Genomic DNA, 15,633 nt, shown 5'->3' with positions numbered 1-15,633 from the left:
GAAACTCCTGGGTCATGGTGTCAGAACCGTGGAAGAGTGGCTGTCGCTGTTTTTCCCATCGTTCAGCTCGTTTCTGTTTCTCCGAGCACCGTGCGACCGTCACGTGCTGGTGGCTGCAAGCGTGCAAGAGCATTGAGAGAACATGGCCCACCAGACGGATCGTGATCCTATTAGGTGGAAAATACCGTGACACTGCAGTGTCCTCCTGCCCTGCCCTGCCCCATCCCCCACCCCCGCCATGACACAAACCAGCCAGTGTCAAAAAAATCAGAGGACAGAGCAGATGAGGGATCAACCTGCGTCCAAGGAGCTTGTTTGTTAATTTCTTGTGTTGGCGTTTCTACGAAACCAGAGGTCTTGATCTAGGAACAGCCAGAGGTATTTGCCCTGGCACAGACTCCCCCTCGTTCAGCCAACAAGTAACCTGAAGCAGTTCCGTTATCTCAGACCACGACAGAGCCTGGGGACTTGTGTTGTGCAGCTGTGGCCTTCAGACTCAGCAGGGGTTGTCAGGGTTAAGGGCCAGCATCTAAACATATGTTCATTTGGAACAACCCCAAGCCAGGGAAGAAGGGACCTTCCAAATGACGTGCATGCAGAGGGGTCAACTTCTTTCTGGTAAATTCAGGGGAATGGAACGCTGTCGCATTTCCAAGGTATTGTGAAGGGACAGTGGAACAGTAACTACAGCAAGGGCACGTTGTCCTCTCACCCTCCAGCTGTCAGGACAAGTTGCTCAAGCGCAGAGGTCACTGCCCAAACCCTCACCTGTGAAGGTATAGCCAAGAGGTACATATGGGGCACCCTCGGGTGTTAGCATCATAGACCCATCGCCGGTCACGGAGGTGTTGGCAGCCTTCATCCAAGACTCACCTAGCGTACTGTCCACGTTGAAAGGCCACCCAAACGTATGGGCCCGCCAGCAAGCCTACAAATGGTCTGATGGACACTGGCTGCCCTGCAGCATCTTTGATCTATGCGTTCAGTGAATCCTGTTTTCCGAGTCCAGGATCGAGTTACATTGAGGCAAGAAACAAGACTATGTAGACTTAGGGCATTAACTTTATAAAAACGCACCTGCAGAACAATTTAGGCGAGACGTGGCCTTCAGGATTCCCTTCAGGTCCTGATTTTGGCTTGGCCTGACAAATCCAGCAATTAGTGTAGTTTCCTATGGTAGCTATTGTTTGTGAAGTCCTAATTATAGTATTATCTTCCCATGCAATAACAGAAAGGGCAGATAGCAAATAGGCAGAAGGAATAAAGGTTTCATACTGGAGATGAAGATTTGGATCCATGATCCTGGGAGAGCTGGGATGCTTCTGCGGGAGGACCTCTGTGCTCAGTTGTAACTTCACAGCTCTGGCTGGTATGTAGTTCCGAGAGTCTGGAGGAGCCCTTTCAACTATGAGCTGTGGACCCAGGGTTCAAGTTTCTGAAGTTTGGCTGCTGTCTGGATAATGAGGAGAACATAGTAGGATTCTTTCTAATGAGGTTCAAGGGCAGATTCGTTCTTAGGTCAAAAGACCCACTCTCCAGGGTCTAAGCTGTGGGAGTTTCAACCATCTGCAGGAGGGTCATGAAAAGCTTCCTTCACCTGGTAGAAAGACACTGTGGCATAATCCATTAAAACTTTACAGTACTGAGTCATACCGATTTATGAGTATGGAGACACACGTGGTCCTATCATCAAAGGCATAGGTCTTCTATTACTATTTCCTGAGATGTTAATTTATGCTTTCCTGTAAGTGTTGATCTCACTGCCATCAAAACTGAAGGTGGAACTTTTGCCCAGGGCAGTCCAATCGATTCTGGTAATTCAGCTAGCTTTAGTTTTAAGTTACCATCTGTCCATTCGACTTTACTGGATGACTGAGGACGGTAAGGACAGTTGTAATGCCATTGTGTCAGCAGCACCCTATTTGTTTAATTATTTGCCCAGCGAAATGAGCTCCCCATCACTGGAGGTCTCTCTGGGGATACCCCATGAAGAAAATGATCTTTTCTAAGAATTTCTTGGCCATGCTGGGTATCTACCCCAAAGATACAGATGTAGTGAAAAGAAGGGCCATCTGTACCCCAATGTTTATTGCAGCAATGGCTACGGTCGCCAAACTGTGGAAAGAACCAAGATGCCCTTCAACGGATGAATGGATAAGGAAGATGTGGTCCATATACACAATGGAGTATTATGCCTCCATCAGAAAGGACGAATACCCAACTTCTGTAGCAACATGGACGGGACTGGAAGAGATTATGCTGAGCGAAATAAGTCAAGCAGAGAGAGTCAAGTATCATATGGTCTCACTTATTTGTGGAGCATAACAAATAACATGGAGGACATGGGGAGATGGAGAGGAGAGGGAGTTGAGGGAAATTGGAAGGGGAGATGAACCATGAGAGACTATGGACTCAAAACAACCAGAGGGTTTTGAAGGGGCGGCGGTGGGGGGTGGTGGGAGGTTGGGGAACCAGGTGGTGGGTAATAGGGAGGGCACGTACTGCATGGAGCACTGGGTGTGATGCCAAAACAATGAACACTGTTATGCTGTAAATAAACAAATAAACAAACAAACAAACAAACAACAACAAAAAAGAATTTCTTGGCCATGGTTGTGACATCAGCCCTTGTGCAAGATGTCAGTCCGTCCTAAGAAAATACAAACAACGACAAGGACATATTGATAACCCATTGTGGGAGCAATCGAATGAATTCCATTTGTAAGTGTTCAAATGGCCCCACAGGCGGTAGGAAGGTTCCATCTAGTGGGCCGTGTAAATGGTCTTCCTGGGTTAGGGATCTGATCCATCAGACATTGGTCACAAACCAACTTTGTGACCTTGGTACAGTCACCCACTCATGCTTCTCCATAATTTAGGTCATTTTTTTCTGTGCCATGGTGAGTTGCAGAATGTAGCACATCTAGTAATGGTATTCTAAGGACTCTGGAAGAACCAGGAGGCCACCCGGGCCCTCGGTGTATCCTCGTCTGATGCTAAATTTGCACACCTGGTCTCAACGTTTGTCGCTCCAGCTCGGACGCCTGATTTTGTCTTTTATATAGATTAGCATAAATAATTTGGCTAGAATCCATCTTAGGAGTTCATTCAAGTTGTAGATTGGCTGATTTAGCATGGAAGTCCACTAGAGCATTTCCCTGATTACTTGGGTTCTGTTTTCCAATATGAACTTCGTTTTTAATCATCCAATTCAGTCAGATAATAGAATGGCAGCAAGCAGTTCATCTACTTCCGAGTCCAGCTTTCCAGAAGTGAGGGACTCTCTCGGTTTCCATCATGGAGCAAAGTGAGAGACCACCCCGAAGGCATATGTGCTGGTGGTATCTTTGGGCAGCTAACGCGGGAGGGCATGTCACTCTGCTCGTTGCAGACTTGAAACAGGGAAGATTCCCCTTTCTGGTAGTTCATACTGAGTTACTGCAGCATTCCTGCGTGACAAGGTCCCTTCTACATCCTTAGCATCGGACCTGTTGACGAAGAGTATCAAATCTGGGTTTTCTCATGACTGGTCCTGCAAGCCGTGTGAAAGGTCAAGAACCATGACCACACATCTACACGTTTACCAGATCTGTACCATCATCAGGCCGGGACAGGAGGGTCGAGTGAAAATTGCAACCTGCCCTTAACTTTCTCCCTTATGTTCCTGATTCACCATCAATGCCAGCAAATATCTGGGGAGCCTCCGTGGCTTTTGTTGTCTCTGGTCCCTAAAATTCAGAGGTTGCCCTGTACAATAACCCCTGTCACTTTCATCAGACCACACCCGTGGGGACCCCTCTGCAAGCCGCAGGCTGACCCCCAGAGTCTCCACAATCCCCCCCACCCGCCTCTCCTCTCAGAGGCAAGCTGTAGACCCCCTGCTGAGTGCAAAGAGTAGTGCCTCTCCGCACCTCCCTCCAACTTCCCCAGTGGATTAGTCCCTTTGGGAGTCAGTTACCCAGTCAGTTACCCAGATGCCTTACCACCACTTCCCCTTGGGTTATTAAGTGGTGAATTTGCTATCAAAAAAGAGTTTCCTGGGGCACCTGGGTGGCTCAGTGGGTTAAGCCTCTGCCTTCGGCCCAGGTCATGATCTCGGGGTTCTGGGATCGAGCCCCGCATCGGGCTCTCTGCTCAGCAGGGAGCCTGCTTCCCCTTCTCTCTCTGCCTGCCTCTCAGTCTACTTGTGATCTCTCTCTCTCAAATAAATAAATAAAATTTTTTTAAAAAAAGAGTTTCCTTTTGATCTGAATGGGGTGACCAGCCGTGCAGTGACCGTGTCCATACTAAATACACCTGAAGGTAGGGGTTAATAAAAGCAGGCACCACACACCTGCTTCTTGGTTCTCCAGGCTTCCTGGAAACCGCTGTGCTTTGAGAACAGCTGCTGGTTGGTTCTCAGACCGCTGTTTTTATCCCCGGGGCTCAGTATATGCGGTGTTGGGAAAGGCTGTCTGGTTCCCTGACAGTGATCGTTTCAAAAAATCTTTCTGGATGTATCCGTCTCCTAGTCTGTAGGTTATTTACACGTACACACAGACGACCGTTAGCCGTTTTTATACTGCTTCAAGGGAACTTACTTAGGATATAAAGCTGCTAGTAGAATGAACTGGAAGGGAGCCTTCCTCCAAACCCACACATATTGGAAGGAAAAGAAGAGAAACTTAAAAGCAATACCAGAATATTATGGTCATTTAATATTATGGTAAGGTCATCCTGAACATAAATTAGTGTCTTTCAGTCATACATTTGTGACTTTGAAAACATTGATGTGGGTTATTGAGCATTAATTTTTATTTTTTGTTTTACGATTTTATTTATTTGACTGAGAGCAGGAATGCAAACGGAGGGAGTGGTAGAGGGAGAAACAGACTCCCCTCTGAGCAAGTAGCCCCCTGCAGGGCTCCATTCCAGGACCCTGGGATCATGATCTGAGCTGAAGGCCAATGCTTAACTGACTGAGCCACCCAGGCACTCCTGAGCATAAATTTTAGATGCTTACGATTCAAGAGGAAACGTACAGAAGTGTGAGTAGCACATGGAACAAGGATCAGAACTTGCTCTATGTTCAACTCCTGGCTCTATACCCACTAGCCATGTGACCTTGGGCAAACCACTGATGGAAACCGAGGCAGCACTTGATACCTCACATTTGTGCATTACAGTTCTCCAAGGCTTTTTCCAGATTCTGCCTCCTCAGCCTGTGACCTAATAAATACCACGCCTTGCCAAAGTTCCCAGCAGAAATGGAGAAGAAGTGTGTATTATCCAGCTGGGACAGCAAATACATTGTATTTTTAAGTAGCTCTGGGTTCTTTGTCTATTTCCAGAGGTTTACCTTCTTGTGAACACTGTATCTTTTTTTTTTTTTTTAAGATTTTATTTCTTTGTTTGACACAGAGAGAGATCACAAGTAGGCAGAGAGGCAGGCGGGCGGGCAGGGGCTCCCTGTTGAGCAGAGAGGACCCAGGACCCTGAGACCATGACCTGAGCCGAAGGCAGAGGCTTAACCCACTGAGCCACCCAGGTGCCCCGTGAACACTGTATCTTAATTACACTTTGTAATAGTTGTGTCTTTGAGGATATAAAGCCTACTCCATGTCTGACCACCCTCCAGAAAAACCCAGAACTGCTGAGTGCCTTGTGCTCGTGGGCCCAGGTGCCCTGGTCTTGCCCAGAAGCACAGTGATAATAATCTTTGAGGAGGCTGGGTTCTCTTTCCTCTCTGGAAACACCCCAATTTACCATTTTATGACTGTTGAATGGGACTTTCTAATAAACGGTATGACTTCTTTGAATGAACTTTTTTTTCAAGATTTTATTTATTTATTTATTTGACAGACAGAGATCACAATTAGGCAGAGAGGCAGGCAGAGAGAGAGGAGGAAGCAGGTTCCCTGCCAAGCAGAGAGCCCGATGTGGGGCTCGATTCCAGGACCCTGAGATCATGACCGAGCCAAAGGCAGAGGCTTAACCCACTGAGCCACCCATGTGCCCCTAAATGAACATTTAAAAGATATGGTCACGATTCACCAAATTGTTGGTGATCTTCCTAAGCTTAGAGCTGCGAGATTTTATTTGCTCAGAATATTCTCAGTTCTGAGTATAAATGTAGACATGAGAAATTCTTACTTTCTTCAACATGCATTTTGAGGTGTAGCAATTATTAATTACATGAAGCCTTTTTGTTCTTAAATGTCTAAGGGAAGATTTCTTCAGAGAAATAACTCCCCGCAGGAAAAGCCTTTGAGCAAGCACCCTACAAGCAACCTACAAGAGTGTCCTGACCCGTGGTTTGCGTCTGCAGTTGGCACTTGCTCAGAGTCTGGAGCTAGCTTTGGGAAGCCTTTGGTATGAGCATTGTCACGCCTCTTCCAGGGAAGAGGAGAGATCCCCGGGAGAACAGGGAGGTGCCTGAGACCCTGAAGCCACAGGCCAGAGCACAGCCGATCGGGGAACCTGAAGCCCGGACCAGCCTCCCAGAATCCAAATGAGCTCAAACAAGCAGCCCACTTTTGTGATCTTCACAGTCAACCAGACTGCTCATCGTATCATTGACTTCCTTGCAAAATACCATTCACCTACTCTTTGATGATCTAGCCCAAAATAAAAGGGAAAACACTTGCCTTAGTACTTCACTAAATGTCACTATCCAAACCATGAGTCAGGAAACAGACTCTAGTCCCAAGGTCACACTACAGTAGCCGTGTAACCTTGAAGTGCCTTGCCCTCTCCGGTCTTTGGTGGCCTGTGGAATGTGGAACCTGTCTAACCCTTCTCCCAGGGCTACTGAGAGGATGTCACAGGACAATATGTGAGGGTCTCCAGAGCTGTGAAATGCTAGGTGATATTTCTTTGACAATTAAATATTTGGGGCGGGGGGAGGGATCATGGCATCTTTCACAGCCAAATGGAATTGTTCAGGTATTGGAGAAAGCTAGAAATACTTAGGCAGATTACACCAAGGTTTACACAGGCTTTGCCTGACTCGTTAAGCCCTTCACAATCAGTTCCATAATTATTCTGCACTCAGGATTTTAGGCAATCTCAGAAAATACCTCCCTTGCTTTCCTCAGCAGTAACCACATTAAAGTACACAACACGCTTTAATCATCATGCTTTTTTCCATGGAGGCAAGCTATAAATAGAACAGACTTTTTTTTTCTTCTTTTCTTATTGAGAGAGAGAGAGGGAGAGGGCGAGCTCAGGGGAGGGCCAGAGGGAGAGAGAGAATCCCATAGCAGCCCTGAGTCCAGTGGTGGGCTGGACCCCACGAGCCAGAGATCATGACCTGAGCCAAAATCAAGAGTCAGAGCCTTAACCTACTGAGCCACTCAGGCGCCCTTAGAACAGGCTTTTAAAAGCATAAGCAAAGAACCAAATCAGTGGCCTAAAAGCCCGGATGATTGCCAGAAGCAGCAGGCCTTCTGAACCAACCCTTTGTGTTCCCTGTAGATGGTGGGAAGTGACAGGCTGTGCCCATGGGCACCACTCACCAGCTGAGTGACTGAGCCACCCTGTGGAGCCTCTCTGGGTTCAACTGGGCAGCTCCCGGGCTCAGGCAGAGTATATGAACCTGTATGCTCATGACTGCATCCAACAGACGCACCCCAAGAACAGACAGATTTGCAGGAGCCAAAGCCTTCCCGCTCCACGGCTTTGACCTCTCTCTCTGCCCCAGCACTGGTGAGGCTTCCCTTCCTTTTTGCCCTTGGAGATCAGAGGTTCCTGTCTGCGATGATTCATCTATCTCTGGCTCTTCTATACCCATTCCAAGAACGAAGACCATCTCCGCAATCAGACTGTCGACCTTCCAGAAAATGTCGGCATGACTCCGCAGGGACGTGCTGTTATCACGAAGGGCCCAGAGGAAGCTGCCGAGAGAGAGACCTGGATCACAGCGGTGCAGAACTCCACCCCCTTGAGAAGAAGGAGAGACTCCAGGTTACCAATGGTGGGGAACCAGAAAGGACCTGGCTGCCATTCACACGTCTGTGCTCACACACAGAAGATGAGCAAGACTGTCACCCCGGGCTTCCAGCAAAACCTACGGTCTGGTCTGCTCGCTTTCACATCAGCATCATTATTCAGAAGAATGGTTCTCTTGTTGAAATCAGCCATTTCTTGGGGGGAAAAAAAATACAGCTGCTAGGTGTGCCTGAGGCTCAGCCTTGCCTGCTCAGTCTCTCAGGCCCAGAAAGATGAGTTAATTCTTGAAACAACCTTGAATTTGTATCAAAGTCAACTGCTTTGATTCAGCAAGTCCCAACAGTGAAAGACAAGGGTACCAGAAAGCTTGGGGATGGTATCTATGTTTCTGAAAAGAAACACTTCAAGAGATGGCTGATGAATAGATTTAAATGGGGTCCAGATGCAGAGATAGCAAGATGTCCAGTGAGTCTTCAGACTTACTTGTGGTATTTCAAAGATGCAATGAAAGTTGTGTTTTGAGTTGGGGAAAAAAACAAACGTAGGTCAGGGTAACCTTGGAGCCCCTGCCCTCCAGTGACCAGCACTGCAGAGTCCCACTGGAGAGGGCTGGCAGGAGGGGCTCGCACAGGGCTCCAGGAGAACCCGTGAGCATGGCCAGTCTTCCTGGAGGCGGTGATAATGGCTCTGAGTTTGAGGAGGTGAGTTGCTGAGTTGCAAGGGGGCGGTGGCGGGGGGGTGGTCTTGGTCAGGAATCAGGAGCGGAGCATTCCAGGTGGAGTGGGAGTGTGGACCAAGTGCTGCACGGTGGGGGAGGGGCACAGTGTCATCCAGGACAGGGACAGGAAGGTGATGCTAAAAACATCAGGGCCAATTCGCAGGGCCTTTAGAGCTAAACAAAGCAGCTCTTAATGCTGAAAACACTCAAGAGAGTGCTTTTGTCACTAGACCTCTCCAGCGGTCAGTATGTGAGTTGCCATTCCACGAGGCAACGTTCATGGTTCATGAGGCATGTCACAGGGTTGTCCTCTGTTCTGTAAATGACTGAATACATTCATGCATAACCTATTTAGGGCTTTGACAATGTCTCCTGGAGGCTTCTTCAGCCTAACAAGGGAGTCTCCCAGGGGGTATGGGGAGGCATAGGAATCCCCTGGTCCAGCCTCCCGCTCAGATGAACGGCCCGGTCTCTATGCTACAGATCCCACCAGTCTACTGTCCTTACAGTCACGGCCAGAAAAGCAACAGTATCAGTCATTTAGCTCCCCCATCGGCCCTGGGGGAGGAGAAAGCTGTGCAGGGCCAGAAAGGGCTCAGGGTCATTCTGATATGCCGAACTGCTGTGCAATCTCATATCGCCCGCCCGGGTCTGGATGGCCTGACTCCGCATGGGCATGACCTCTGTCCCCTCCCCATCCCCCAATATGGCCTTGCTTCTCACCCCAAGCTCTGTGCACATCTGGCACCTGGACCAGATGCACCGAAACCATTTCAATAAAGGGTTAGGTTGATGAAAGGCCCTTTCCTCCTTGTTTTGGGTTTCAGCCTCCAACGGCTGTTTAGAAGAAGTGTTTTCACGTTGTGACTTCTTCGGTTCTCCACGTCTCAGGTGGAACGTCAGCAGTGTGCCCTCGGGGCCTCTCCCTGGGACAGGGAGGCAGCTCCCTTTCTCATGCTGCGGGACCCACATGGCACAGAGGGCCAGGTCTCTGGTCTCCCTGGTTTGGAGAAGAGTGAGTCTCACTAAGATAATAATGACTTAAGGGACAACTGGGGGGCTCAGTCTGTTGAGCATCCAACTCTTGATTTCAGCTCGGGCCATGATCTCAGGGTCCTAAAATCGAGCCCACTCCCTCCCCAACACCCAAGCCCCCACCAAGGCTCTGACTGCAGCAGGAAGTCTGCTCAGGATTCTCTCCTTCCCTCTCCCTCTGCCCCTCCCCACCGCTCTCTCTCTAAATAACTATATTTTGAAAAAAATAATAATGCCTTAAGGTCACACACACAGTAGGTATGCGGTTTTTCTTTTTCGATTTTCAACAACAAAAACTAAGTCAAAGCCCTTAATCACATGTGTTGCTATGAAGACACGCCTCGCTGGTCATGAGGGAGCTTTTTAGAATTACATGTAGGGCTTTTTCTTTTGCCCCTTGTAGCATGCCCCTTCTTCTCAGCATGTCCTTTAGATCTTCGGGGATTCTGATTCTTCATTTTATTGAAATCATGCCAGCACTAAGGCACCCAGGTTACTCCCCAGAGCAGTCTGGGGCTAGAGAAAGAGGTATCTGGACAGGGTATGTCCTTCTTCTTTTTTTCTTTTTTTAAGATTTTTTTTTTTTTAATTTGACACAGAGAGAGATCACAAGCAGGCAGAGAGGCAGGCAGAGAGAGAAAGGGGGAAGCAGGCTTCCTGCTGAGCAGAGAGCCCGACGCTGGACTCGATCCCAAGACCCTGGGATCATGACCTGAGCCGAAGTCAGAGGCTTTAACCTACTGAGCCACTCAGGCGCCCCAGGGTGTGTCCTTCTTAAGAACCAGCGGCAGTTAGGCCGCGGAGCCTGGGAAGAATGTCCAAGCAGCTTCCTGCCGTCAAGAGGTGTCCCGCGTTATGGTCTCACGACAAATTCTGGCGCACCAAAGCTTTGCGGCCGCTGACTACACTTATTCCCCGGGAGCCCCGCCTCCCACCTGCGCTCCCCTCCTCTTCTTCATGGAGCCCGGGCTGCAGGGGTCCTGGGAGGCGCAAGCCACTAGGCAGTGACTTCTGAGGACCGAACCTTCTGCACCAAATTCCCCAGGGAGGAGCTTAGCTTCTGGGCAAACTGGCCCAGCACCCACTGCCCCGCCCCGGGAGTGATTCTCTGCGCCGCTAGACCTGGGGCCGGGGAGGCCGCCCCCTGCTGTCGGCGGTGGCGAACTGCGTGGCGCCCGAGGCCACAGGTGCTCGCAGGCGTGGGCGCCCTGCAAAAACCATTTAGGCTCGGAGCTGACCCTGAGACTTAGGGTGTGATTTGAGCTGTTGTCCCTGGACGGCAGGCGGAATTCACCTGCTGTGCTCTTCCGTACCCATGACTGTGTGGACACGGGATGTAGGAATCGTGACGGAGTAAATGCTATTATTCTATATAATATGTATGCCACAGTGTGTGGGTAACCAAAAATTGTCAGCATAGCTCATGACCAAAGTAAAGATACGATGTAAAATCAGAGTCCAATAAGAGAAGAAGATGGAACTGAACGAGTTCATCCAGAGTTTAATCAAGTGTTCAACAGGAGGTGGTTTTTTATTTTCCTGGCTACAGTAATAACTTGGGAAAAGGCACTTAATGACTTTAAGTGAAATTTAAGATGGAATGGGAGGGCCACCTGGCTGGCTCAGTCGTCAAGTGTCTGCCTTCGGCTGGGGTCATGATCCCAGGCTCCTGGGATCAAGCCCCACATCAGGCTCCCTGCTCTGTGGGAATCCTGCTTCTCCCTCTCCCACTCCCCCTGCTTGTGTTCCCTCTTTCGCTGTATCTCTCTCTGTCAAACAAATAAATAAAATCTTTAAAAATAATAATAATAAAAGATGGAAAGGGAGCCCTGCTTCTGGACACTGACATGCAGAGTTTTGCGAGTTAAAGAGTCTCCCTGCCATCCCTGCTGACCAGGGCTTGCTGACCCGCACTGGATCTGGCGTTCCAGCCCCGGGGATGCTCAGGAGGGGTCCTTGGCCAAAGCGCCCACGGCTGCTGCTGACCCGCGGACCCTAGGGCCTAGCATGGCATGGCTGTTAGTGAAACTGTGTGGAAATCTACAACACTATCAATCAAGTCTTCAGAGTAGAGTGGTGACCCCTGATGAAGGAGCCATTCATGATAGATACAGCTTCCCTTGCTAACACTTACTTTGCCATCCAGAAAAGCGCGCTGTCAATTTGTGGTCAAACCCGTGTTATCAACAGTCGGGTCCTTCTTCTGGGACCTACCAAACGAAGATAATGGCGTCAAATTGCAGCCATCTTCACAGCCCATGGCAGTGAAATTCCAGCTTCCACCTTGATAGAAATTTTGCTAATATATGGTTTTAAACTTGTCCTTAAGAAAAAATGCCTCAAGAGGTACAGTGCCCCAAGAAGGAAAAAACTGAATACGGAGCAGGCTACTGAGATGGAAAATGTGAAATCTTTGGTTCACAGACTGTTTGCAGCTTTGCATTTAGAAGACTTTCAGAAAAAAAGAGAGCTCCATTTACTAGAGAAAACCGACCACCTGATGGGACAGCCCCAGCCTCTCCAACAGATAAAAGCAGGAATCAAAGCTCCCTCAGAAGCCAAAAACCAGCCACCGTCAGTCCATGGTGGGGGGAGGGGCAGAGGGGGGACATGCAATGGTCTGGGTCCCCCACTGGGTGTGCTCCCGGGATGTGATGGCACCAGAGTCAAACCTCAGCACATGTGCAAACTCCACGGTCTTTTCTGCGTACTTTGTCGTCACTCAACGGGATCATAGGTATCAGCTGTTAAGGGTACGAGGTTTCTTCACTTCCTGCATAAGAAATCAAAGCATTGACATTCAAGATGGTGCGGTACACGTTAAAAGAACCTGCCAAGGCTACAGAATCCCTCAAACAGATGGGCCCCTCTCTCCGCTTATAAATGCAAGGAAAGGAGCTCAAGGAAAAGAGTTAATCTTACATTTTCAAATATCATTAAATTTTTCCAGTATGTGCCGATTCTGCAACTTAGAACCTGGAGCGTTTTGAGTCCCACAGTGCCTTTGCATTTGAGTGTTTCAATCCCTTTCATTAATTAAAAAGAAAAAAAAAGGCTTGGGGGAAAAAAAGGTGTTGCCAATTAAGAATTTCAAGGACAGGGACCATGGTTTTTTGTTGTTTTTTTTTTTAAAAACATCTTCCCAGAATGGGAAAAATCTTAATTCAACTCCATTCAGCATGCTGATAATCATTCATTGAACATATCCCAACAACACTACTTACTTGCTGTGTAAGACCTTAGGCTTTTTGTATTCTCTGTGCCTCAGTTTCATCATCTGTAAAATAGGTAACAGCATCATCTACTTATAGGACGAGGAGTAAATGATCCGTAGTGCTCTCAGGACCATTGTTGACCAGACAGAGGACTCATAGGAAATGTTTGTTCTTGTTTTCACATTTACCCAATTAAGTTCTGAGCTAAGTGCTGGAGTTACTCCTAATGAGACATGATTCCCATCCTCAAGAAGTTTACCACTTGAAGTAAAGATGGATACAAACAGGAAGGTAAGATTATCAAGGATCAATGCTGTAAAAACACAAGAACAAGGTGCTGGGAGACAATGGACAGGAGAAATGTGTCAGAGGGGAAGGACCCCAGAAGGTCTGATGGGAGGGGTAACATCTGAGCTAAGTGTTGAAGGATGAGTTAGGATTTGGAATAGATGAAGGGAAGCAGTCTGAGCAGAAGAAATCACATGAACAAAGATGCCGAGTCAACATGACAGAGTGTAGTAAATTCAGCACCAGCCCATGGCCGGTGTGACCAGAGGGTGGGAGAGAGGAGTGAGGGCAGCAAGCAGGGAGGCCAGAGAAATCATCATTATCAGGGGCACCTCTGCCTCTGTCTTCAGCTCAGGTCATGATCTCAGGGTCCTGGGATCGAGCCCCACATCGGGCTCTCTGCTCAGCAGGGAGCCTGCTTCCCCCTCTCTGCCTGCCTCTCTGCCTACTTGTGATCTCTGTCTGTCAAATAAATAAATAAATGATTTTTTTAAAAGTTTAAAAAGAAATCATCATAATCAGTAGCGAGCATCCAGTGAAGGCTTACTTACCCAATGCCAGGCACCACGAACTGTAAGAAAGTCATGGGGCCCTAGGAGCCATGCTGAAGACCATGATCTTTCTTACAATGAGACACCATCAAAGCTACCTGAGCAGATTCCCTATTTGCCGAAGGACTGGAGCACACAGCAGGCTCTCGGTGAACACCTGTCACATTAAATTCCACAGGATGGCAGTAGAGTTTAAATGGTGACAAGTCCCAAACAAGTATGAAAGTTACAAAACAAACTCTTAGTAATGGCGTAGTTCAAGTGTATTTGATACCTAGAAGGAATGAGTAGGTCCATTCAAGACACATGGCTTGTTTTAGAATCAATGAAAACTATGAAGCCACGCAGGGAAGCAGTTTCTATCAAAGGTCATTGTTCTACAAAGCGTGAACATAACAAGTATAGATTTATCTAAATGTAGTATCTTATTCCTGGGGCAGCAGTGAGGAGCTTAAACCCTGCTCTGTGACAGAATGCAGTCATCCCGGGGCTCTGGCTGGAGGGGAATTGCAGTCCCCATTCCTGTGGTAAGGATATGGGGAAATGGTGTTTCCAGTGGAAGCCAAATCCCTAGCTTCCCAGCCTGTAAGTGCACCTGAAGCCAGTTTTGCACTCTCCAGCAGACTTGGAAGGTCTTGTTAGGGGACACAGGAAGCTGTACCTATGTTGGATCTATGTGCGGGGCATGCAAATACGACATAATTGCTACTCCAAATTCTGAAAAGCCCTAAGCGATTGGATACATTGGCCATAATCTTGTCTTGTCCAGAGCTTTATCCAAGCTTGCAAACCACCAGATGTGTGTATAAACCTCAGGGCTTCCCCAGGGCTATCACCAGTGTGCCTATTGACAGCTATGGCTAGAGAAACTTTATGCAAAGCCTAGAATGTGAGAAGGAGGATTGGTGTGGGGCAAGAGAGAAGACAGCAGGTGGGCGAAAAACCGGTCCTGTTGGCCACGCACTCTCTAGGTCCCGCAGTGCCTGGGAGAGTGGGGTGTCCACTGCCATCTAGTGGCTGGCAATAGATACACACCTCATCCTTCCCTGCAGGCTTTCTGGAGCACCCCGGGTTGGGGTGGAGGGCCAAACCAGGAGCCAAATGGGGCCAGGAGTTGTTGTGTAAGAAAGAGCCACTACTCCTACGGTCCAGAGGATCTTGTCCCTGGGCACATACAAAAGATGACCTTTGCTGTCTTTTGGCTTGGAATAACTTCCAACTGTGATTCTACATTGCCTCCAAAGACACATTTTAGGCTTTGAGAAAAGCATGAGCTTTTGCTCACCCAGGATCACTGTAGGAATTCAGCGCTTGGTATGGGTGTCCTACCCTGTTACTGCACTGGCCTCTGATGAATTTCTGATTCGCAGCAAGATCGACGAAGAAAAGGTAGTAAAAGGTGACAGGAAGATAGCCTGGGTGACTCAGTGGGTTAACTGTCTGTCTGCCTTTGGCTCAGGTCATGATCCCAGAGCCCTGGGATCAAACCCCCACATTGGGCTCCTTGCTCAACAGCATGTGCTCTCTATCACATAAAATCTTAGAACAAACAACAACAACAAAAAAACCACTAAAGAGATTTCCAGAGTGATACCATTTTGCTCTATTACTGTTTTTTTAATTGAAGTATGATTTACGAATGGTAGAGCTCACCCTTTGTAATGTGCATCTCTGCAAAACTTGACGATGCATATAGTTGTGTTACTACCACCACAGCCAAGAGTTTCAACCAGCCCATCACACTGTTCCCCTCCCCCCTGGAAAATTCCCCGGTGCACCCTTTGTAGTCACTCTCCCCTCAACCCCAGCTCCTGAGGTGGCTGTATTTTTGCCTTTTCCAAAATGTCATATAAATGGGATTACACAGTCCATAGTCTTTGGAGTCTGGTTTCTTTTC

At 48.2% G+C, this 15,633-nt stretch overlaps 2 pseudogenes; both read left to right on the top strand.

Annotated features, from left to right (window-relative positions):
• Positions 1 to 1,868: 1,868 nt before the first annotated feature.
• LOC123953876 lies at positions 1,869 to 8,451 on the top strand (annotated as a pseudogene).
• A 131-nt stretch (positions 8,452 to 8,582) lies between these two features.
• LOC123953875 lies at positions 8,583 to 12,479 on the top strand (annotated as a pseudogene).
• The last annotated feature ends 3,154 nt before the right edge of the window (positions 12,480 to 15,633 follow it).

Source organism: Meles meles, chromosome 12 (genome assembly GCF_922984935.1).
Source record: "Meles meles chromosome 12, mMelMel3.1 paternal haplotype, whole genome shotgun sequence".
NCBI classification, from domain to species: domain Eukaryota; kingdom Metazoa; phylum Chordata; class Mammalia; order Carnivora; family Mustelidae; genus Meles; species Meles meles.
The sequence above is the reverse complement of the archived record's forward strand: the minus strand, read 5'-3'. Positions and strand labels throughout refer to the sequence as shown.